Source organism: Ptychodera flava, chromosome 1, assembly GCF_041260155.1.
Source record: "Ptychodera flava strain L36383 chromosome 1, AS_Pfla_20210202, whole genome shotgun sequence".
In the NCBI taxonomy this organism is placed as follows: Eukaryota; Metazoa; Hemichordata; class Enteropneusta; family Ptychoderidae; genus Ptychodera; species Ptychodera flava.
The window spans coordinates 60,288,340-60,312,024 of record NC_091928.1 but is presented as its reverse complement, the minus strand read 5'-3'; the positions used below and the strand labels follow the sequence as shown (position 1 = coordinate 60,312,024).

General features: G+C 37.3%; 1 long non-coding RNA gene across 1 annotated transcript in view; it reads right to left on the bottom strand.

The window, feature by feature from the left end:
• Nucleotides 1–1,655: 1,655 nt before the first annotated feature.
• The window catches only part of LOC139144771 (uncharacterized), an 83,205-nt gene continuing 61,175 nt past the window's right edge, over nucleotides 1,656–23,685 (bottom strand). The window contains exon 3 of the long non-coding RNA XR_011554857.1: nucleotides 1,656–2,630. This is a non-coding gene — a long non-coding RNA (uncharacterized lncRNA). The remainder of the gene's footprint in view (nucleotides 2,631–23,685) is intronic.

Sequence of the window (23,685 nt, the reverse complement as noted above, 5' to 3'; positions counted from 1 at the left end):
GTTTTGATATCTGCATGGATGCTTGTTTAGTTTGAACTTTAACGTCAAGAATTTTTGTAAAGATATTTTTCTGCCTGAATCAAAATGCAGACTGTTGTGAATAATGGCTGAAGCATTTGGTGGTAATATGAGGAGTTCTTGGGCTAATAGAAATCATAACAATAAGCCTGAAATTTGTCAAAAACACCACTGAGGGCGCTATTTTCATCGCTATCTCAAAATTTCCGTGGACTTGCCCACACGAAAAATTAATCAGTAGTCAAGCTGACATTGATCTAACACCTGTTAAGAGGATTCGTGCCGCTGAATGTTTTAAAATAGGAATCGAAAATCGAGCTCAACGCTACTGTGGTGGCCTATGGGAAAGGAATTAGTGGTCTTGTGCCCGCTATAAGCATATATCTAAGATTATACCTGGAAATACGGAAAAGGGACTTGAAGCACGATATATGCAATGCACTGAATTCATATTGATAAAGTATTTCACTTGACTGATGTAAATCAAACAATCTCTGGAAACAGACGTGAAAATTTTGTGAAAGCTTTACTTGAAATAAAATTATTTTTTCGTTGGGAACTGAACATAAATGCATTTGGTGGACGTAAAGCACTTCCCTTTTTAGGATGAATCCTATCGTATATCTTGTAAACACAAAATCGCAGGAGTAAAATTCGAAAAAAGTTACAAGTAAAAACCTTTCACAAATGGAGACATAATTTCTTTAAAATGAAATAGCAGTTAGAGTAGGAATACGGTATTTAAAATGGGTGCAGCAAGATTATAGTGACTATTTTCCTTTCGGTACGGTCATGCAATCTTCAATTTTGCATTATTTTCACAACTTTTATTAGGTTCTTGGGTTCTAGAAGTAATTTAACTTATTTAGGTTCTTGGTTCTAGAAGTAATTTTAACCGACAGAAAGAGCCAGGTGACTTTCCTGATTGTAAATTTTTGTGACTAGGCTACGAGCCCATACGTAGATATACAGCATTTTTAAAACCCGACAAAAAGGGAACGAGGGGCTTATAAATAAGCAGAGGCTATACTTAGGCAAATACGGTATACTGCAAAGGGTAACAGTGTCATTTTGCTAATAAATCACTGCCATGAAGTAAAGTGAAAGGCTTTGAAAGGTTTCTCTTTGGGGTTTGACCTGATGCAACACAAATTAAGGAGAAAGATAAATCTCTATAGTATTGAGCTTATTTCATAAGTTTACACCAGAATATTGCCAGGAGGAATCATTTGAACTTAGTGATCAACCCGGGCGACCAAAAGAAAGCGGCAAATATGGTGTTTTAAGAATCGATATTTGCTGAAATTCTCAGACGATTCTAATCAGTCAAGTGCCACTTTGCGTCTTGTGCTATTTGGCTATTTCAATGGCATGGCGTGGCTATTAAACGTGTGAAAATATTTGGTTCCTTGATTGAAATTTGCTTTTATTATATAGTATGACGTGCACTTCATACATATCAAGACGATATCCTCTAAGTGTAACTAAACGTTTGTAGTAAATTCAATGAGGATCGGTGCTTCAAATAAATCCTTGCATTCCATGAAATATCTCACACAGAAAAGCAGTGGGATTTGTTCCATTCATATAGTCACAAAAAAGGATGGAAACATTATTTTGTTCAGATTTTTTATTTTGTCGAACTTAGATATTGTAATCAACTCACCTAAGAATAAGATATAAAGGTAGTTGAAACCAATATAAAAGAAAGTAACAATGGAAAGCATTCTTTTTACTTGTATGTATGTAACATTTATGAGTTTATATGATTTTTATCTAATAAGGTAACACTAATTTAAAGCATGCCAGTGAAATGGTAGAGACAATACAAATGTCAAAAGGAAGAATATTGGGCCAATAGGTATAATGTGCATATAAACTGTAGGTAGAAGATAATTGTTATACTGTAAATTAGCTTGATCTAGAAGCCAGTGGACAAATGTCTATAAAAGTAGGCTAGTGTAGGTGACCAGTACACAGACGTCCGTCTTCCTGGAAGAGATTTCTGTGGTTTCAAGTAGATCAATAGCTACGTCCTCTCTCTCTCTCTCTCTCTCTCTCTCTCTCTCTCTCTCTCTCTCTGAAAATTTCCCTTGCAGATCTCCTGAATGTCTGCTGAAGAACGTCTGCGGGTACTTCTGTCGTCAGTAGATACAACAGTTCCTCAAGGGGTAGTACAAGACATCAGAGGCACGAGCTTTAAAGAATTATCTTCCTTGTCATATGTTTACAGTAAAAGTGAGTGTTCGACGTCGCGTTTTTGTGGCATATTATTGATGGCCTTTTTCTTAGTTTTGTCTCTTTTTCCATTCATCGCGAACTTCATTACCTTCGGGCGAAAATATGTTGAATTTACCACCATCCGTCAGTTTAACTATAAAGTCGTAGTTTGCAAATGCTGTGCAGCACGCCTCCGACTTCTTATCGCCGTCGACGTCCTTAAGCAGGGACAGTGTATTACTACCCCAGGAGTATGTATGCAAGTGATTTCGTCTGACTTGAGGGTTATTGTTGTATTGCGGTTGTCTGTATTAGTCAAAACCATCTCTCTGGTTATCCTTGTCTTGTTCCAATATAGCTGTAGTTTGCACCCATGCTTGGCAACTTCGTTGCTAAAAAACAAGAATCGGGAAAAATGATCGTCATGGTGAACTGATTTGTGACAGCTCGTATGCATTGCAAAATTTATTGACCTCTTTTAAGATTGTCAGAGATGATGCATTGTTTATCTGAACGATTTGATTGACCTGCATTTTCAACCAAGGATCTGCGATCTTCTAGAAATTGCGTCTATTCCCTCCTCGCGGTTATTTTACTAAATCTTCCAGTCAGAGACCTTTTTCGGCATGCGCTTTTTTGCTGTGGATTGCACTGCCTTTGGAAATTCGCTGCATTTGTATCATAAAATGGTCAATCTTTTTGCTCTTATTAAATTTCGGACCTTAGATTTAACTTAGCTCTATGTTCAAACCAACCCCAAGTCCAAATTCATTTCAAATGTTTATAGAAGATAAGAAATAACTATCCTCTTCAGAGGGCGCCAGATTACATTATGGAAATTCATATGTAGTTCTTTGGTGGAAAATGTTAAAGTATGATCAGCATAAGGATGTGCTCGGGTAGAGATGGCAGTTCTTGCCTGAGAATCGTTCACAGAGTGGCGGATGAACTTTGAAAACATTTTACAGAATGGCACGCTTATCTTCCAGGTATTTACAAACATCAGAAAACTGATAACTATGAATTTACTTTGGACTATGTACATGATGTCACGTGAATAAAATGATACAGTCAGCGCTGCCAAAATTTCAAATGAAATTTATCGTAGTATTGTGAAAACAGTCAGTCCATCTACAATTTTGAAGTTATGAGTGGAGTTTGGGAACACACAGACCATAGCAGACGTGTACAGTACAGAGCGAGGTAGTTCAATCGATCTCCAATCTTCAGAAAATGTTGTTAAATTATACCGACAAGTCTGAGAAACGTCGGTATTATTCAATAAAATTTTCTTCTGATTAAACCCTGATAACAATAAAATGTATATTTACAGTTACAAAAACTACATAAAATGAGAATAAGGTTAATTTTCATAGATGCAAAGATAAAGCACAAAACAGTAATACATGCGAGGCGTAATTATCTTTTGACAAAATCTTGCTATACTTTGAATTTTGCTTCACTGAATTACGCGTAATTTATTAATGCAACAATTTTTGAAGTAGGATACCACTACATTACTGCAATTATGTTTCGTTGATATGATATTGGGAAACAGTCTGATGATGAACGAAATACCTCTGTCGTTACTGTTCACGGATGATATGTCCTCTATTTAAACAGTATATTTTTGGATAGAAACCTGCGAAATAATTGTACTTATGATTTTACATCGATATTTCGATTCATATACTTTAGACTTAACCTTTTAGCGTGCAGAGTTTATATGAATGTCGGAACCCAAATGTTCCTTTTCCTTTGTGCGTGGAACATTCTGGGCGATTTTAAACTGCATGTCTAGTTCACTTTTGAAAACGCATTTTATAGCTTCACATCAAGGTTGTTTAAGCATTAACCAGTGATTGACTTTGGATCGCGCAACTGAAAGTCAAATATAAATTTCATATACAACGAAAGGAAACAACAAAATCAACAACAAACAATAAAACAAACCATGACAGGTGACTGCATTGACGAACAAGATTATGGGAAATGGATTTAGAATGCCGAAGGATTACTAAATAATGATTAACCCTTTATTTGTCTTCTGTGTTTTATAGACCAGGGTCGCGTTGAATAATTGCCAATTTGAGATATTGTTAGTGTATCCTCAACTAAACAATACAAGCATTCGCATAATAGTGCACCAAACGACAATAATACAGCCGAATGCTCGCTAATTGTGTTGCCTATTGGATTCTTGAATGTATTTATTTTGTATATTTACTATTCCGCCATTACACATCACGAGAATACGACACGGTATCGCCCAAAATTCGTGTACTAACCCCTTATCATACATAAATACTTTAGTTATGACTGTTTTCCTACGGACGCTCCGAACTTTGCGTTGAAATCAACTGAAATCCATCTTGCTTGCTCATGGCTGTACTTATAAAGAGTTGGTTGCTAAGGAGTGATCAAAACCGTATGAGTTCTTGACATTATTCCGCTATTGGGCCATTCTACTTCAACTTCAAAGGAGGGTTTATGGAGCACTTTTAAAGCGAACAATTTAAACAGTACGATGTCAACACAGGTTTGCACAATTTGAAGAACATTTATTTTTAGTTTAAAAGACGATGGACGTAAAACATAGGCTGGAGTGTGTTTTCGTGTTTTTATACATACCCTCATCCCTGCATGACAGGTATGAGGACGCCAAAATCGGGTCAAAATACTCGCACCACGCCAGTGTTCGATTTCTAACTCGATCGAGTATGAAAAGCTTAGGGCATAGAGCAAGCAGCTCTGCAACATCTATGAATGCACAGTGGATATAATAACCGTACCAGTCAGTTTATCTCAATCGAATTATACATGTCCCCAGACGTCAAATATGCCGAATTTACCATCTTAGAAAGGGCTTTGTGAGCGGATAAGAGACAACTTGAAGTGAGTACACCGCAAGCTGTAGTGTCGTAACTTATTCGTGAATTTGTTACTGTAGGAATAAAACATTTCAAAGGTATTTCCGTCGTCTGCTCGTATATTTTCGTTCCTGGCTTGCTTAAACACAACCAAACTTCCTTTAACAACCTTAACAAAAGTTTGACTTTCCCTAGATCTTACATTATATCTGGAATCTGCACCGGTGCCACCAGACACGATCATGAGCTGTGAATCTCACTGACAGGTACAAATCGGAAATATTATGTGCACTTCAACCTTTAACGTTCAACAATGCTCACCAAGTTCATCAACAGGAAACCTGTCGTAAAGCGGTTCTATCATTATGCTCTGCCAACTGGTATCTTAATCTTCAGCAGCGTAGACGACATGAAACACTGCACTGCATGGGACCAGCCGTGAACGATGACAGGTGTCGGCAAATGATACAAATTTTCAATACGTTTGTTTGTATGTGTTCGGTATAACTTTACTTGTGCCTAAGTGCACTGCCCATGAACTGACTGCAAACAACAAAATTTTGGCCACAATCATAAAACATTTCGGATTACATTTGTCTTATTCTCTCAGCTTTCTTTTATGTACATATACCAATGAAGTTCAAGCACTCCAGCAATGGTCACACGTACGCGTAGCTGTAAGTAGTTCGATTACAGTGAAAATATAATTCGTATTTCAACATGTTAAAATACGGGTCAATATCAGTAGCTGTCTAAAACAATAGGAGAATGGCAATGCAGGCATAGCATGTATGATAATAGCTGTGACTATTATGGGGTTTCATGCAGTATAAGGAATTCTGCATGCTTCCAATGACATCATAAATTATATTTGATGATGGACCAATTCACGCATCGCAAATGAAAACAATAGCAGCAATTGTTGGCACCTCTAGAACATTTTAATTGATCTAAAAGAGCAAACCGAATTCCATGGTGTGACAAAAACCATCTTGAAGGCAATTTCATGACTTTCCCACCTTACGCTCAGAGCCACATACTCTTATTACAAATCAACCACACACTACATAATTTCTCAAACAATGATAAAATTATGATAATTTTTAAAACACGAGAAACGAGTACACATTTACAACTTTGTTTAACAGGTCCAATCTTTAGTCATTAAAGTACTTCTTCCAAAAATCGAAAATGATCAAATATGTTAAAAAGCCAGTCTCTCTAAATATGCTAAGTTTTACCCTATCGCCGCCAATAGCGCAGGCTATGTCGAAGTGCGATTTTATACTCTCACACCCTAGACTTTAAGAAGTAAATTTTACATATGAGACAAGAATACAAATTCCGTCAAAGACGTCTGGAAGAACATTGAGTCAAAGTATATCTTATCAAAACGTGCATAATGTATACTCTTATCTGTTAGTAATAGAACATTTGTTTTCTTCATTGAAACATGGAAATCGAATCGATGAGAAGCTTAAAATTATATTGCCAAAAAACGATTTATAACGATGCGTTGTTTACATAGAAGATATCTTTCCAGAAGAGCCTATCCACGCTTTTCATAAATATACTCTCAACGTGATGTGTGATTGTATGCCTTAAGTGGGAGCTGATATAGTAGCCAACACCAACACCTCTGTTTTGTTTTAATCTACAGCAATACGAACACAAATCAAAATTTCCTTAGATAGAAGATAAAACATCCAACATTATCATTTTATTCCTAGTCAGCATACTGCGTGGAACAAAAATATCAATTACGATGGGTTGTTACGTTATTAGGTGCAAGCTTTGCAGCTTTAGACCTCTGGCTACATTTGGAATTATGTTATATGCCATTGACGGCTTGCAAAAATAAGGTGATGGCAAGTCTGAAATACTTTGGATGCTACATTGTTTCAATATCAAGATAAACCAGCCCATTAGGTTTCGTCAGTTTGTATGTTTTACGGTATCAGCAATGAAAAATATTAGCTTTTACTATTTGATCATCGTAGCAAATATCAGACAAACATTAAAATCGCCCGACGGATGTCTTCCCTATCGATGGATTGTTTTTAGCTCTCGGTCAATTTTGCAACCTTCTGAAAAAACGCGCTACTGTAGACATTGAAATCGAAAATGCATATTTCGTGAATAATGCATTCACACTCTTCTCAAGACAACAGTAGAAAACAACAGGTAGGATTATTTTCATTCTAAGTCACATAGAGGCTGAAACTTACCAGCGCTTTCAGCTGAGTCAGATAATAGGGCGAGATCTCGAATGAGACAACCTTATTCGGGACACTCTCTCTTCAGGTGTACTGATTCTCAGAAGAGTGATATGTCTTTAGAGATTTCATAAGAGGAACCAATACACTCGCATAATGAGGGTTTTCATGCGTAAATAATTGTGAGTAAAAAGAGAGCAACCATCTGAAAAAGGGGTTTGGTGTACATGAGAGGGAATGGATTACATTGGACTTTACCTCTCAAGAAAGTAAAAGGTTATCACTTCAACACCAGAAAGTGCTGCTATTAGGCAAACTAAAAGTTTATGATCATTAGAATACTTCAGCATTTTAGCCTTCTGCAAAATGTATCAAGAGAGACAACATGCGTGGCTTTTAGCTCAAAGGATATATATCTTTTGAAGTACAAGCTATGAAAAGTAAATTTCTATGCTTGTGGCTGACCAAGTTTACTTAACCTTCCTGTAAATGGAATGGTTCAAACCATCCTGAGCAACGAATCAGAGCGATGCAAGGAAAACTGTCAAAATTGTTTACGGACCATTAAGAGGAAACAGAGCAAACAATGCTGTCAACACTAATGGTAGTATACCATAATAGTAAAAGAAAATGATCGCTGAATTTGGAAACCTTTATAAATTTGCATTCGTGTTAATGCTAGTGTTTTCTCTTCTAACAGGGAAATAGAATAGAGAAAGTATATGAGAAAGAATGACGTAGTTGGCGGAGCAAATAGAAAATATACGCATATTGTAAGCTAGCCTGGGTTTGGGTCGAAAAGTGAAGAGGAAACTTTTTACGATAGCACTACATACGAAAACAATACATGGATAATATAACTTTATATTGTGTATGACACTAAACTTTCTGGTTTCTGAAAAAATTAGCATATTTTCAAAGCGTTTAGATAAACTTATCTGAGTATTACTAAATATAATCGCGGTCAACAACACAAATGTATGAGTGAAGGGACGGCTTGTGCCCTTTAGACAAGCTAATGTGGCTGTAAATGATCTGAAGTTTGAGAGACATAATGTTAATATTAATTAGACCTCGTTAATCCCCCATTTCAAAACGTCTTCTTTCATGACAGCTCTGCGCTCACACAGAATTTGACGGGTTGCAAACCGTCAGCCTGGCCTGAAAAGACGTTCTGCACCCTGTCTATTAGTTATTCATAGTTTACTCTATTACTCTAATGGAAGATGCGATTGGCACCTTCAGATCGTCTTACCAAACGATCGGCTGTTCCAAATATACGGTTTCCACTGGATTAAAATTTACCAACAGAGCCACTGTCTCAAGGCTTCAGAAACAGCCAATCAAAATGTGACATTCCACAACAAAGCATAATCGCATACAAAAGAATAAAAAACATGAGTGAAGGCAAAACTTGACAAATTACCAAACAGAAACGACACTTTAACAGCGTCTTCGACACAAGGTTCCACCACAGACAATGCCAACAAGCCGGGACAGCGTTTTTAAACACTTTTTAAACATTCTAACAACACTGTAAGCAGAGCACAGCAATCTAGCATGAACCTAGAACCACATAATGTCAAGCGATTGATGGTCAATATATCTTGATCAACACGTATTCTTAAACTACAAAAGTCAATCAACGAGAACAAACAAACCAGAAAAAACACGCTAGTGAAGGCAAGACCTCACAAACTAACAAACGAAAGCAACGACACAGTGTTAGCGTCCCCTGCACAAGCTTCAGCACGTCAAAATATAAACTAACAACACTATTAGAAGAGCACAGCAATCTAACATGAACCTAGAACTACGAAAAGTCTGGCGAATGGTGGGCAACATATCTTGATCAAAAACACGAATTCTAAGATTACGAAACTCGATCAAAAAGAAGAAACAACAACATAAAGGATACATTGGTGGACTGAAGACCTCATAAACAAACAAACTAACACCAAGGACACGATGAAAGCATCTTGAACACAAGCAACAACAAATTAAAACAAGACATTCTGAACAATATTTGTAGAAATGTAAACCTATCAAACGCAAACCAAAAACTACATTAACTCAAGCGACTGATGAAGAGACATCTCAGGGTTCCGAAACAAAGCATCAAAGGATACCAATCCGGCTTCGTCTTGCCATGGCACACTCGTTTTATGAATTGCCAAATCACCGTATAATGGAACACAATCAAACAAACAAACAACAAAATGGCAAAGAAAACAGTACACGCCAAACACTCAGCAACAATATTTGTGTGGCTGCAGGGCTAGAATGTTATACGATACATTATATTGTCATTTTAAAGTTTCAGTCAAATAATGTAATCGTCCTGTTGTTATCGAATGATAATGCTTACTTTCAAGGGACGATGAAGCCCTACGCACTTCAATGCCAAACTTTAATGCCAAACTTTGCCAGTTCGCCCTTGTGCGTGCTGTGCTTGTTTGTTGGATGTTTTCGTCAATTAGCGTAGATATTCAGAAGGCGTGGCCATTTATTTGTATTGTACATGCTATACTCTATCCTGGGGCGCATTCTAGCCTACAAAATGTAACAAGACGTGTGTCGTTATTGTGAACGAAGGGGTGGAATGAAAGCAAAGAATTTTATGAATACTTTTTTGTCTGATTTGCTATAACTTTGAAATCCTAACCGCACCCCTCAAAAAGATAGAACAAACATTACTGGTGGGTTAAAATTTATCGACAAATAGAATGGTTCGTCCGAATCATATAAGAGTGTCAAGCTAGTAATCCTTCACTTCTATCTGAGGATGGCTGGATGCATGAAACTTATGTAATAGATTTCATTACTTTGTATTTGAAGTAATCTGTTTATATATATATATATATATATATATATATATATATATATATATATATATATATTACACACACACATATATATATATTAAACACACACACACACACACACACACACACACATATATATATATATATATATATATATATATATATATATATATATATATAATATGTTTGTGTGCGCGCGCGTGTGGGTTTGGAATATTTACTTCTAGGATGAAACCAGTACCTGATATAAAATAATAACTCTCTCTGTACAAGTACAATCAATACTGAAAATGAAGGTAAATATTACACCTATTTTCGCTTTTGAGATACACATAAGAAAGGTTAGCAAACACGATGACTTCCATATTTGTATAGAGGGACATTAGTTGTACCATTTGACAAATGAATCAAGTTGGTTTTGTTTTTATATGTCGACTGCAGCTTGTTGTCTTACTCCCACGACATGCTAGAATAACGAAATTCTGTTTGGCAAATACCGTATATGCATGTGATAAGACTATAATCATTTTATTGATGACAAATGAATTCTAGTTAGGACGTAAATTCAATTTCAAACAATAATATAGCTGCAAAGCAGCAATTACCTGGTTTCGAGACATCTCAGTGCACAGGGCCAATAAGAGATATATATTCTTGAACCTAATTAATCAAACTTGACTATTCTTGCCATCTTTATATCTCCTTTAAAATGGTTGGGTGGGTAATTTGGAAAGCAACATTGTAATTAGAAGTCTCATTAACAATTTAGCGAACACACGAAAATGACACATTACAATTAAACTAGGGGAACGCGGCTCCACACATCGAGTATTAGATTATGTTTGGGTCGTGTGGTTTGACGTTCTGTTGTATGTTCTGATTGTGGACTAGTGCAGGACGGATGTTCAGGTATTAGGCATTAGCCATTAACCAGGGAAGACGAATCAGACATATTATGTCTAAGACACTGTGATCCTTTGCTTTGACGCTTTCGTTTCGGAACCCTGAGCAGATCCTATATCAGTGACTTGATTTATGCAATTCATATAGATCATGTTCGACTGCTTTGCTTATTAAAGTGTTATTAGGATACCAATGTTTTGATTTGTTAAAAGCAGGGAGGTAAATTTTTTACGTCCATGGTTGAAGCTTGAGTGGAAGACACTGTTACCATGTCGTTGCTGTCATTTGTTTGTTTAGTCTTGCCTTCAGTAATCTTTCTTTTATGTTCTGTTTCTTTTGTATGCGATTATTATTTTTTGTGAGAATTTGTTTCAGTATTTCATGGTATATCTTGGCATGATCTACTCACTCAGGCATTAAGTTTAATGTTGCTTTACTGAGTGAGTGTGAATATGTCTTCAAAAGAGGATTCGCAGTTCAGTTGATGTAGTATGCTTCAGAAAAATTAAAAAGGAGAGTTCATTTTAGACTACTCTCGGTCTTTAAACCGTGGACTTCTGTCAACGTAGGTGATATCTACCTTGCTCTCTGTGCGTCTCTGTACATATTCCTTACACTATTGTACCCTCCACCACAATAGAGGGATCACCGTACACGAACTTAGGTAGCTGCAAATTTTGTACCCCTTTGGAGTCTACACGCGCACAAGTCCTCTCTGGTGACAGGGCTGATACGGCTACGGCGCAGTCATAGCCGATTAATCTTGACTGATACCGGCCGTAGGGTTGATACCGAGACAGAATTTCCCTTCGACTTCATATGAGTAGTAACCGCCGTGGTTATATGTTTTCGGTCAGGCGTATGCTAGTCAATGAAGGTAAAATAATTCTCTTCTACCTCCATGGCTAGTCCTTCGCTACGATCATGGAGCCATAAGCAGAGCTAGTACCTTTTTGCTATATTGCACGAATTGTGAATATTTTTGCCTTTACATGCTCACTCTGTTTCGATTGTCGTTACAAATGACTTTGCTAGGTCTGCATAGTTTTCCCTGCTTGATGAACGTAAGTGTTATTATTACATGCAGGGACATTTGTTACACTAACACAGTTTGTCTTCCTTAATTCGGAATCGCAACTGTCTTACAAAGAATATTTTTAAACACTGCCAACGTGTGGGGTTGTTTATATGATGTAATAGCCATTCCCCAGATTTCAAATCGATTTGAGTATGTGCGTGAACGAAAAAGTTTACTCACGAATTTTAATAGTCATTGTGGGTATGGCCGACTTGCATATCAGCCATACCCACCATGTCTAAAGCTTTGCTGGGAAAAGTTGTGATCGTCTATACAACACAGGTCTTCTTGTTGAGAATATAACACTGGATCCGGCCAATTAGATGACCATGTTTGAGCTAGGCATATTATGATGTTAAATTTAATACTTCTTTCATCGAATTACTTGAAACTTTGCATAAAGCTTATTATTTGTATAGAAGAAGTATTCATTGAAATTTCGAAGGTCAAATGAGAAATGTCAAATAAAATTAAAGCTGCAAGCAGTGGTGTTACGGGGCCTAAGCAGTTGCCCTGGTTCCAGGTGCTTGCAATAATGATACTATGTGCAAAAATTGAGTTTTCAATGGTCTTTTGGTTCTTGTAAAGAATTCTGAACATCATTTCATGGTTATTGTAGGTTTCGTATGATAGTCATACATTTTTCTCAAAAACCAATTTGGCCGCCATACCACACGATGGGTCCAAGTGCCCTTCCGAAACTTAAAAGTGGTTGCACTAAGGATGAGACGAGTAAAATTTCAATCGAATCAGTGCTTTGGTTCTGGAGGAGAATAATTTAAAAGATTAATTGCGATTGCGAAAAATCCTATATGGCCGCCAAACCACGTGGCCAGTCCAAATGCCCTTTGCACTAAGGATTGCATGAGAAAAATATAAGTTCAATCGGTATGTTAGGTACGGAGAAGAAGATTTTTAAATTTTAAATTTGAATTTTTGCAAAATCTAATATGGTGGCCAAACAACGTGACCGATCCAATTGCCTTTCGCAAATTTGAAAGTGCTACTACTAGGGATGACACGAATAAACTTTCAGTTCAATCTTTAATTGGTTCTTGAGAAGACTTTTAAAGATAAATTGGTACTTTTCGAAAATCCAATACGAATGTATTGGTCACGTGGCCGCCCGTGGTTTTGTTCGCAAATTCATAGGATCTCAGGTCATGCTTGCTATATAAAAATAATCAAATTAGCGAGACCCCTAGGTCATCAGGAGAAGCAAAATTTAAGTTTTTAGAAAATCAAATATGGCCACCAGGTCACATGACTAATCAAACTTTCAAGGGTCACGAGCACGAGTACTCATTCGTGCGTAATAGCTCTGCAAGTTTGAGAAGTTTTCGTTCAGCGGTTTAAGATATCTATGTCGACAAAAAACCAGCGGAAGAATAAGAAGAGGAAGAAGTGGAACTCGAGCAATAACAATAGGGGCACCAGCCTGCTTGGGCCCCTAAAAGTTATTGATGGTGATCGTTGTTTCTTGCAAACACTATCCAAGGGTCACTACTTTTTGCACAGCATCATTTGGAAAGCACTGGCTCCCTTCCCTACGACCACCTCTTGCCTTATAATTTCCATACAATGCCTTAGCCATGTAGGTGTGCTGTCCTAAGGGACAATGAAGATAGTGAGTGGCCAAAGTGATACATAGAATCGACAGTCTGTTTCGGTGTTTGTCGAATTATTTTTTGTATACATTTCAGTTTCTTTATTTGTTTGAATTTTTCTCCTCTTTTGAGTTTTTGATTTTTTCATTTCACAATTTCGTCGTTTATAATTAGCGTCAGTGGGTTTTCTAAATCAAGATGTGCATTTAGTCCCGTAATTGTCATTCTTTAACAGACGAGCCCTTTCGAATCTCATTTGGCAATAATAATATATGACTGCAGCTAAGCTGTAATCTTCTTCTAAAAAACGACAGGGTCAATGACCTTGCAAATTTGTATTACCGTCTAAGCCTTTAAAGTTTGCAAAACCCTTGATATAGCTGCGCAGCAGGAATGAGTGTGTTTCGAAACATATCAGTACATATGTGCAATAATAGAAACAGATATGCACTAAGCTAATGAGTTATGGGCGTATTTGTAAAATTGAGATCTAAGGTTCTCATTATCACATGACTTTTTGGCAAAAGACTTTGCTGCCATAGTTATCTCCATATACCAACCAGATATGAACTGAAAATTGCTCACGTGTTTCATTATATATTGCATTTATGTGCAAGTTTGAACCTTTGCTACATGCTTTGCTACATTTAAAGTGTTATGATCAACATAATGAATTCACCACAGATCAATTCTAAAGGTCATTAAGTATTCAAATATGTAATTAGCTGAAATAAAAATAATTAATTTCTTCGAGTACTGTCATTGTATCACAATATCCATGTGTAATTGCCTTTGGTCAAGTCCTTCAAGCTCTATATGCCAAACCGTAAAAGCTTGTTAGCTATTTATGCAAATTATGAATTAGCTGACATGAAAATGCAAATGACTTTCAATACTGTTATAACCCGGTATAATGATCAATGTACACAGAATGTTTCGCCAACTTTTATCAAGTAAATGCCAGTATATATCCCTAATTTGGAAGGTTCATTAAATATGCATATTGGGAATTGGCTGAAAAAAATGTCAAAAGACTTTCAATAATCTTGTATCATAGTATCTTTATGTACATAGCAAGTTTTGTCAACTTTGGTCAAGTCAATACAGATAAATATCGCTAATTAAGAAAGTTCATCAATATGTAAATTAGAAATTGGCTGAAGCAAAAATTCTTCACAAATTTCAATAGCATGTATTATAGTATCTGAAATATATGTAGCAAGATTTATCAACTTTGTTGAGTCAATTCAGATATATATATCCTAATTAGAAATGTTCATTACATATGCAAATAAGGAATTGGCTGAAATAAAACTAGTTAATGACTTTCGATAATGTTATATCATAGTATCTTCAATGTACACTATGCCATCGTGTGGGCCAATCAGGTGGCCCACTTTTAGGTCCTTGGCAAACAAAAAGGCTTCCAGCAATACAGATTTCGCATACTCAACTTTAACGCTTTGAGACAAAAAATTTCATCGGTGGCCAAATTTTCCCGCATGCAGAAAATGATCTTTGAACTCTTGCTTGCAAATGGACCGCATGGTTTTGATTTCTACTGTTGTTTTCAGGAGTTAGAGGTGATCTTTAAGGGCGCAGTACAGAGAAAGATATAGATTTACATTCCCACGGCTTCCAATCCTGGAAAAACCTCTCCGATAAGCAGTGAAAGCAACTAAAAATGACAACAGAGTTGAAATACGGGTTTCTTGTAATCTTTCTAGTGGTCTCATGCCTTATGTGGGATATCGGACCACAGGCGGGCGAAGATTGCATTTTATTACACCTCACTCATTCAGCGTGCACTGCCATTGGTTAAACACGACTCACGTGACATGTAAAGAACGTGATGATGCCCTCTGCGAACGTGATGATGCCCTCTGCGAACTTGATGATGCCCTCTGCATTTGATATTACATGGATGACGTCATTTTACTTACTGCGCATCCTTTCTGCGCATAACAAATTGTCGTTCGCTTGTACTTGCTACTATCGCTGCGAAACGTCATGCAGAGCTGTCACCGGCACAGTTAGACGATATTTTGATGCAAGTAAACAGCAAACGAACGAAAATGGCAACAAGGAATGCAATTTCTGTGTTCAGCGACTATGCAAGCAACAAATTTGGATACGCGACCGAGGAGATCGGCAAACTTTCAGCGGCAACCCTAGACTTGGCACTGACAACATTTTACGCTGAGGTCCGGACTCATGCAGAAAGGCGAACTGTACTCGAAGAAGTTTGTTCGGTGTAATAAAAATAATAACACATGAGAGCTAGGGCAAGATCACGATTTTTTGCCTGCCCAAGGGATGGTGGTCATGATCGAAATATTGATGATGCCCGAGCCGTAGGCATCATCAATATTTCGATCATGACCACCATCCCTTGGGCAGGCAATAAATCGTGATCTTGCCCTCGCTCTCATGTGTTATTATTTAAATAAGCGCGCCAACCCAAACTCACTGCATGGACATCACATTTACGAAATCGAAGTCCAAAGTCAACTACGTCATTGTTAGAATAAGAGAGGTTTTCTATCACACGGGAGCATACCACCACAAATTTTGCACAGATAGCGTTGCACTGGCATTGAAAAAGGTGCATGGGAGCATGGGAACACGGGCAGTTTCCCTCGCTATGGGAAGGAAATGCATTGAGCAAGACACACTTCCGGGTTCGCAAAAAAACGAGGATCCCATTAAGGGCGCTCAAATATAACTATTTGCTGTGATACATAGCAGAGGCGTATATGTTTGTGATGCTGAGAATAACATCAGTAAATAAATGACGGGTTTTAAAAGTTGACGTTTTTTTTGCGATGAAACAGACTTCTGAAGGTAGCTCGCTTGGGGAACACGTCATCCCGACCGCTGTCCGCTTTGACCCCAGTAATTCACACTGGTTTTGGTCGACCCCAGGTACCCAAGTCACTTCGACCCCGTCACACTTTTAACGTTATGTGACATTTTACTGAATATTTAACGCAACTTGCTAGAGAGAATCGATGGTGTTTCTTTGATAGAACTGTTTGCTTCGAAACGATAATTTGGCCGCTGAATGTTTGCACCATGGCCTAGTGCCTACATGTCCACGGAAACGATTCAACAGGTTCCACAACAAAGCCAAGACAAAAATTGAAAATATCAATAAAATGGCTTCACAAAGGCTGAAATACACGATACTCGATGAAGTATGAAGTTTATGAAATGAAATCAAAATTGACAACACAATGTTTGTCTCGGTAGTACCACTTGAAGTTGAACTATTCTACAGACTGTTTTTTTCCATACAGTGCAGTATTTGTCAGTGACAAATTAATCTTTGCAATACATTTTTTTGCGATGAGCTGGAAATTTGATTAATATCGAGTTAATGTACATAAATATTCCGTTATTTACTGGGACACGTTTATTTTCTCAATCCGCTATCTGTGGACTACGTGCTGAAGTACATTGACTGTTCATGTCAACGATCGTTTCTCCCTCTGCAGAGTTTCTGTATCCCGTTCAACAACGCTTCGTTTCTTCGCTTCGATAAAGTGTGTATGTGCGATGTATGATAGTGAGCATGCGTGCGTGAGTGCTTCACGAACTCTACAACGTGTTGAAAGGTCTCAGTCAGAAAAATGTAACAACTTAGCCGGCTATTGAACCACTCTTTTTTGGGAGTGGAGATTTAGCCGACTGGTTCTGTCTCGGGCCTCGCAGCTAGGCGACTGTACCTCGATCACACGATAGTGACGCTATGTAGCTGTGCAGTATTGAAACTTATCATAAAATGGCCACCTCGTCTAACAGTAACACGTATTGTCGGGATTATCGTACGGAAAAAAGACTGCAAAAGTAAGACTTATGAATCTTCATCGGAATTGAACACATCATGATTGTACATGAGTATCAACCGTGAATGCACGTTGAGCTCGGCAGTTACACAAGCATGGTACGCTACATGTACTGCCGCGATGCCGATCGTATACATTCCAAGGCCTATCCCGGAATTTGTATCACAAACAACCTCACCTTTTTAATGGACACAGTCAGAATTTGAAATGGTTACAAAGGAGAGCAAACATACTTTTATGGACAATGGCGAGCACGTTTCTTGGCGAAGCAAAATCAAAACACGGCAGAAGTACATGAAGTAGGTCATGGCCTTGGACTCTGTGCACGAACCTGATTGGACACTTCAATACCTTTGACCCAAAGTTATTATTCATCAGCACTTCCATATTTAGGGATCGGGGCGAGTGATAATGCCATGCCATGAGGCTAGGTAGAGAACATATGTACTCATTTCTGGCAATCGAGCACCGAGAGAAACAATCAATCACCAAGGGTAAAGCTTATTTGCTAAACGATATTTTATCTTGATTAGTGAGTTGAATGAGTAATTAAATATCATATTTTTAATGTTCAATACGAGGTTGAAACATGGAGGGACCGTGGTTGAAACCAGAGCTATCCAGCTGTAGCCAACCTGGACCAGCTCATTTCACAGCGCCCTCAAACAGTCCATTGTTTTCGTTGCGTTATAGCAAAGGATGATCAATTACTGAAAAAAAACTAAGCAAAATTGGACTATATAAACACCAGCATCTTATGCAAAATGGCTATGACACTGAAGCTAGAGCGAGACGGAGAGAATTGGTGAAAAGGCAAACAGGTAGCTATATCACTTGTAACATGGGGAAAAGAAACCAATTAAATCTGAAAAAAGCACAGTTATGTTATTGACAGAAGGCAAGATGCGAGGTGCATGAAAAATCTCAACCGAATAGGAGAAAACAAAACAAACTTCCAAAACAACAAAACAGCTACAGAAATTTGCAAAGAAAAAGAACAAGAACACCTTACATCTTGCAGGAAAATGCCGCCTAACCGCCAATGAGAAGGAACATGCCAATTAAGAATTTTCTCAACCGACTAATCCCTCTCAATCAGTGAGGAGTACGGTGCCCAGGACGAGTTAGGTTTACGCAAAAGGGAAAGTGTGCTTAGAGGTGAAAGCACACAAAAGAAAGAAGTGTTCATAACAAAATTAAATCAATAGTAATTATTCCATCAGTGTATACGGAGGCAATGACATCACTAACACACCAAACGTTTTTGAAAGCACCTATGTTTGAATTGTGCGTGAAGTAGTTGTATTCTTCTAAAATGCGTGAACAAACTCGCCTTTTAAAAACAGAAACAAGCATATTACTGATTGAGGGATCATGACCATTAATTGCATTTCGTCTCGTCACATAAATTGCAATTTTAGCTTTCTTAAAAACAAAATTTAAAAGCGCCAAAGTATTCTTGTCCATGTACGATTTATCAAAGGGTGGGCCCAAAACAAACCACCAGTATAAAATCTTACATTCCTGACCAAGAAAACTGTGGCAGAGTTTATGAAGGAGAATGAACAAAGGAGAAAGACGAGGGCATTCTAAAAATATATGTAAAAGATCATCTTTGGCACTACAGAAAACACAATCAGAGGATGAGCTATAGCCAGAATGGAACATAAACGAGCCAATTGCATATGACCATAGAAAAGACGCCATTGAAGATCTCCTTCTTTTTTGGGAATTTGACTGAGATAACAAGAAGTGAACAAAAGGTTTAATATTTTCAGGAAGTGAAAGCAGATCTCTCCAAACTGTATCTTGACGTTTATTGTTCCCATGCTGCTCTCCAAACTGTATCTTGACGTTTATTGTTCCCATAAAAATTGGACATAATCAAAAATTTATATATGTAACCCTTTTCAATTTATACAAGGGACAATCCAAATAATATGGTCATCAGTGCCTTTACATATAAGTTCAAAAGAGTAGGAAGGACGATGATAAGAATTTACGTCATCCAAATCAATTTCCTCTTCAAAATAACTTTTGATTTTGTTTTTCCAATCACAGGGAATAGAATCAACCAAAGTCTTGTCAGTATTTGTTAAAATTCTATCTGAATGAATAGAAACAATGTTTTTAAACTGGCTTGAGGAGCGCCAAGGTTTTTGGACAGAGTATAAAAGATCACCAACTTTGTAATACCAGCACTGATAAAGTGATTAACAAGAGTACTCGCAAGAGGATTTGTAAAACTAACACTATCGTTGAAAAAAGGGCTTCATGGAAAGTATCTTTAATTGAAAGGGGCCACCTTTTCTCAGGAAAGTACATGACTTCCAGACTTTCAAATGAACGTTTATTACTAAAATTAAACTCGTGTACAGAAAAGTACATATCAAATCAATTCAAATTTTGAGACGAAAAGCAAAAATGAAATCAGACAAATGCGTTATAGCAAATGATGGTCAATTACTGAAAAAACTAAGCAAAGTTGGACTCTATAAAAACAGCAAAAACTGCAAAATGGCTATGACACTGAAGCTTGAGAGAGACGGAGAGAACTGGTAAAAAGGCAAACAGGTAGCTATAACACTTGCAACATTGGGAAAGATACCAATTAAATCTGAAAAAAGCACAATTTTGTCATTGACAGAAGGCAAGATGCGAGGTGCATGAAAATTCTCCATTGAATAGGAGAAAGCTAAACAAAGTTCCGAAACAAGAAAACAGCAACAGAAATTTGCAAAGAAATAGAACAAGAAACATCTTACATCTTGCAGAAAAATGCCGCCTACAACGACATGAAAAGAAGTCGAGCAATAACAATGGTAACTACCCTGGGCCCGTACAAAACACTAGAACTGAGAAATAACAAATGGATCTCGTCTATTTTGACTAGGGCCCCTAAGAAGAAAACAATATTAGATTCGCTCGAAGGTGCCCTGACTTTCTGGGTGATATGCGGAGGACCTATACTGTTTAATGCCAAACTGATCCTTGACTTGTATAAAAATTCCAGACATAAAGTTGGATCCTCGTTCGGACTGGACACATTTAGGAAGGCGAAATAAAGTGAAAATTCTGACTACAGCTCTAACTATAGTCTTTGTCTTTATATTTCTCAATGCTAGGAACCGTGTAGATGTACACATCGTTGTCAACATGTACTCATTTACTGATCTTCTTTTTTGTACGGGTCCAACACAGTCTTTGAGTATCCTTCTAAATAGGTCTTGAAATGCAAGAATTTGTTGTAAAGGGGTCTTTGGAATGGTCTTATTTGGTTTTCCTACCATTTGACATGTGTGGCAAGTTTTAATGAATTGTGCTAAATCCTTCATGAGACCAGGACCATAAAAATGACTGAGAAATTATGAGAGGTCTTCCTGGCTCCAAAATGACCGGTCCAGGGGGTTTCATGGGCCAGTCGCAATATTTCAGCACGATAGGTCCTTGGAAGCACAATTTGATGTTTAATAACTCAATCGTCATAAACAAAGACATCTTGAGGTCTCCATTTGAGCATGAGAATACCAGACTTTGTATTGTAATAATAGGACTCTCTGGAGCTCCAGTGCCGTCAACAACTTTGTCAACAACACAAAATATCTGGGTCTTTGTGTTGTTCTGCAATAAGATTTAATCTAGAAAATGTTTGACCTTGACTAGCAAAAGTTTTACTGGAAGTTTCGAATACACTTATGATAACGGAATGATTCGTATCAAGCACCTGACTTGGAAAGGTGTCATTTAATTCAACATCTGTGACATCATTTTGAGACTATTTGATTGTCAGAAGTTTTCTTTAACATGGCTTGAGGATACAACACTGGAGTTTCCTGTTCAATTGGCTCTGGATCCTGATTTAAACTAGGCCTATTAGTCACAAGTGGATCAGTAATGAACTTGTCCCCGGCAAGGTCATTTCCAAGAAGTTGAATTTCTTCAAAAGGGCAAAAATGACCTGATACCTAAAGTCACTGATCCAGGAACATAGTCCGAAGACAAATAAACATTATGGAGAGGAACAGGAATATATTCACTACAAACTACCCCTTAATGAAAACTTTAGAACCTGAAAATGAATTTTTAGAAAATGGCAGGGTATCTGCCAACAAAATGGACTGGAACGCCCGGGTAGCTCTTAAAATTTTGACAGGGGTAGTGGAAGACAAATTACTAGAAAGTGATATTAAACCATCATGAATAAATGGTTCGAAAATACCCATAATTCTTCTTGAGAAGAATTTACCTTGACCTCATTAATTAGGGATGATGAAGAAATAAAGCCGGTGGGCTATAAAGATGACTTTGACCACTTTAACTTTAACGTCTCCTTTAATTTTTAGGCAATCTGACATAAACTGCCATCTTTCTTACAATAATGACAACAAATAGTACCTATATTTTGCCAGAAGGGGATTGAGACTCGGGATCTGATGAAGTGGGAGTGTTACTGAAATTTGTGAACAATTGCCATTTTAATTTCTAGTCTCCTTTCAAAAAATTTTGATGAAAAGTAGGAGTTAAATTTCTGTGCATTGTTTCGGTATGGAAAGGACTTGGATGGTTTGCTGAAAATGAAGATTTATGAGTCAATGAATAATCATTGGCCTTACGTGAAGCAGCCACTATTGTATCTGCCTTTTGTTCATCGAGAATGTCGTTATGTCACTTTGAATACACCTTTTAAATTCCTCAATCAGAATGAATTCACTGAACTTTGTATGATCCTGACAAACATTCTCAGAAGAACACTGACGATCAAACAGTTGTTCTTTTGTTCGAGCATATTCAACACAAGTTTGATCCCTCGCCTTCTCACAATCCCTAAATTTCTAATGGTAAGCTTCAGGCACCAATTCATAGCCCTTGAGTATCAATTCCTTCACACGATCATAATCTGAAGCCTGCTTTACTGACAACTGAATGTAAATTTCTCTGGCTTTACCCACCAAATCACTCTGCAAAAGCATTGCCAGGACTTCCTGGGCAAAGTCAAACCCTTGAGCAATTTTCTCAAAATGAAGCAAATATTTTTCAATATAATTTTCTTGAAAGGGGAACTATCCTGAAATGGTTAGTGATTTCAAAATTGTCAGAAGGGAGAATTGTCCTGTATGTCCGAGCTCTAAACGTTTCTCTTTTAACTGCTATTGATGTTTTTTCTAATTGTCTATCCCTTTCTTTTTCATCTCCATTTTTTTCTCATTGTCTTTCTTACATTTCTAATTCTCGCTCTTATTGTCTTTATTCCATTTCTTTCATCGCTGATTCCGTCCGTAATTTTTCATTTTCTAATCCCAGTTTCTTGAGCTGTAGATCTGCCCGCATTTCTATTTTTTTAGTTCTATAGTGGATTGTGGCACATAATCACGTAATGTGGATTACTCAAATTTTCCTGTACTAACTAACGGTTTCACAATATTGTACTGAATTTCCTTCTTCATTTTTGGTCAGCAATCCTGGTGAAAGCTATGAAAGATTTCCACCTTCCTCATCTACATATGTGTCACAAATTGTTACTGGTATTTTCTACTAAACAAAGTGCAGCTCTATCGACTGAAATCATTTTAATGAACATTTTAATATTAGTATTTGATTTTAAAGAATTGCTACAACAGGATGTCAGATTTTTAACTTGTAAGGCATTTTGTTTTCCCCTAATCCATGTGGCCAACATTTTCGTAATCTGCTATAAAGTGACTACATTGTCCCTCATCGTTTTGACATAATGAGTAAAAGTCCCTGTCTCAAGGGATGTAAAATATCCTTATTAAAAGTTTAATATTTAAACAAATATAACCCTGTCATTTCAACGCTGGTTGAATACCACACAATGTGAGCATGTAAATTTTAGAAAACTATAAATCATTTGCTCTAATATTGTTTTACCATGGAGACTGAGATACTTTTCTATATATATGGTTACGTAAATTTCAAATTGTATGTAGCAGATCCTCTGAATGATTTCACTGATTCAGACATTAGATGGTGGAAAGCTTTATAGAATAGTTTACGGAGGCACCGCGGACTAGTGGTTAGGGTAACAGACTCACTATCGGAGGATGGTGGGTTCGAGACCCGGTTCAAGTCCCGGTAGATC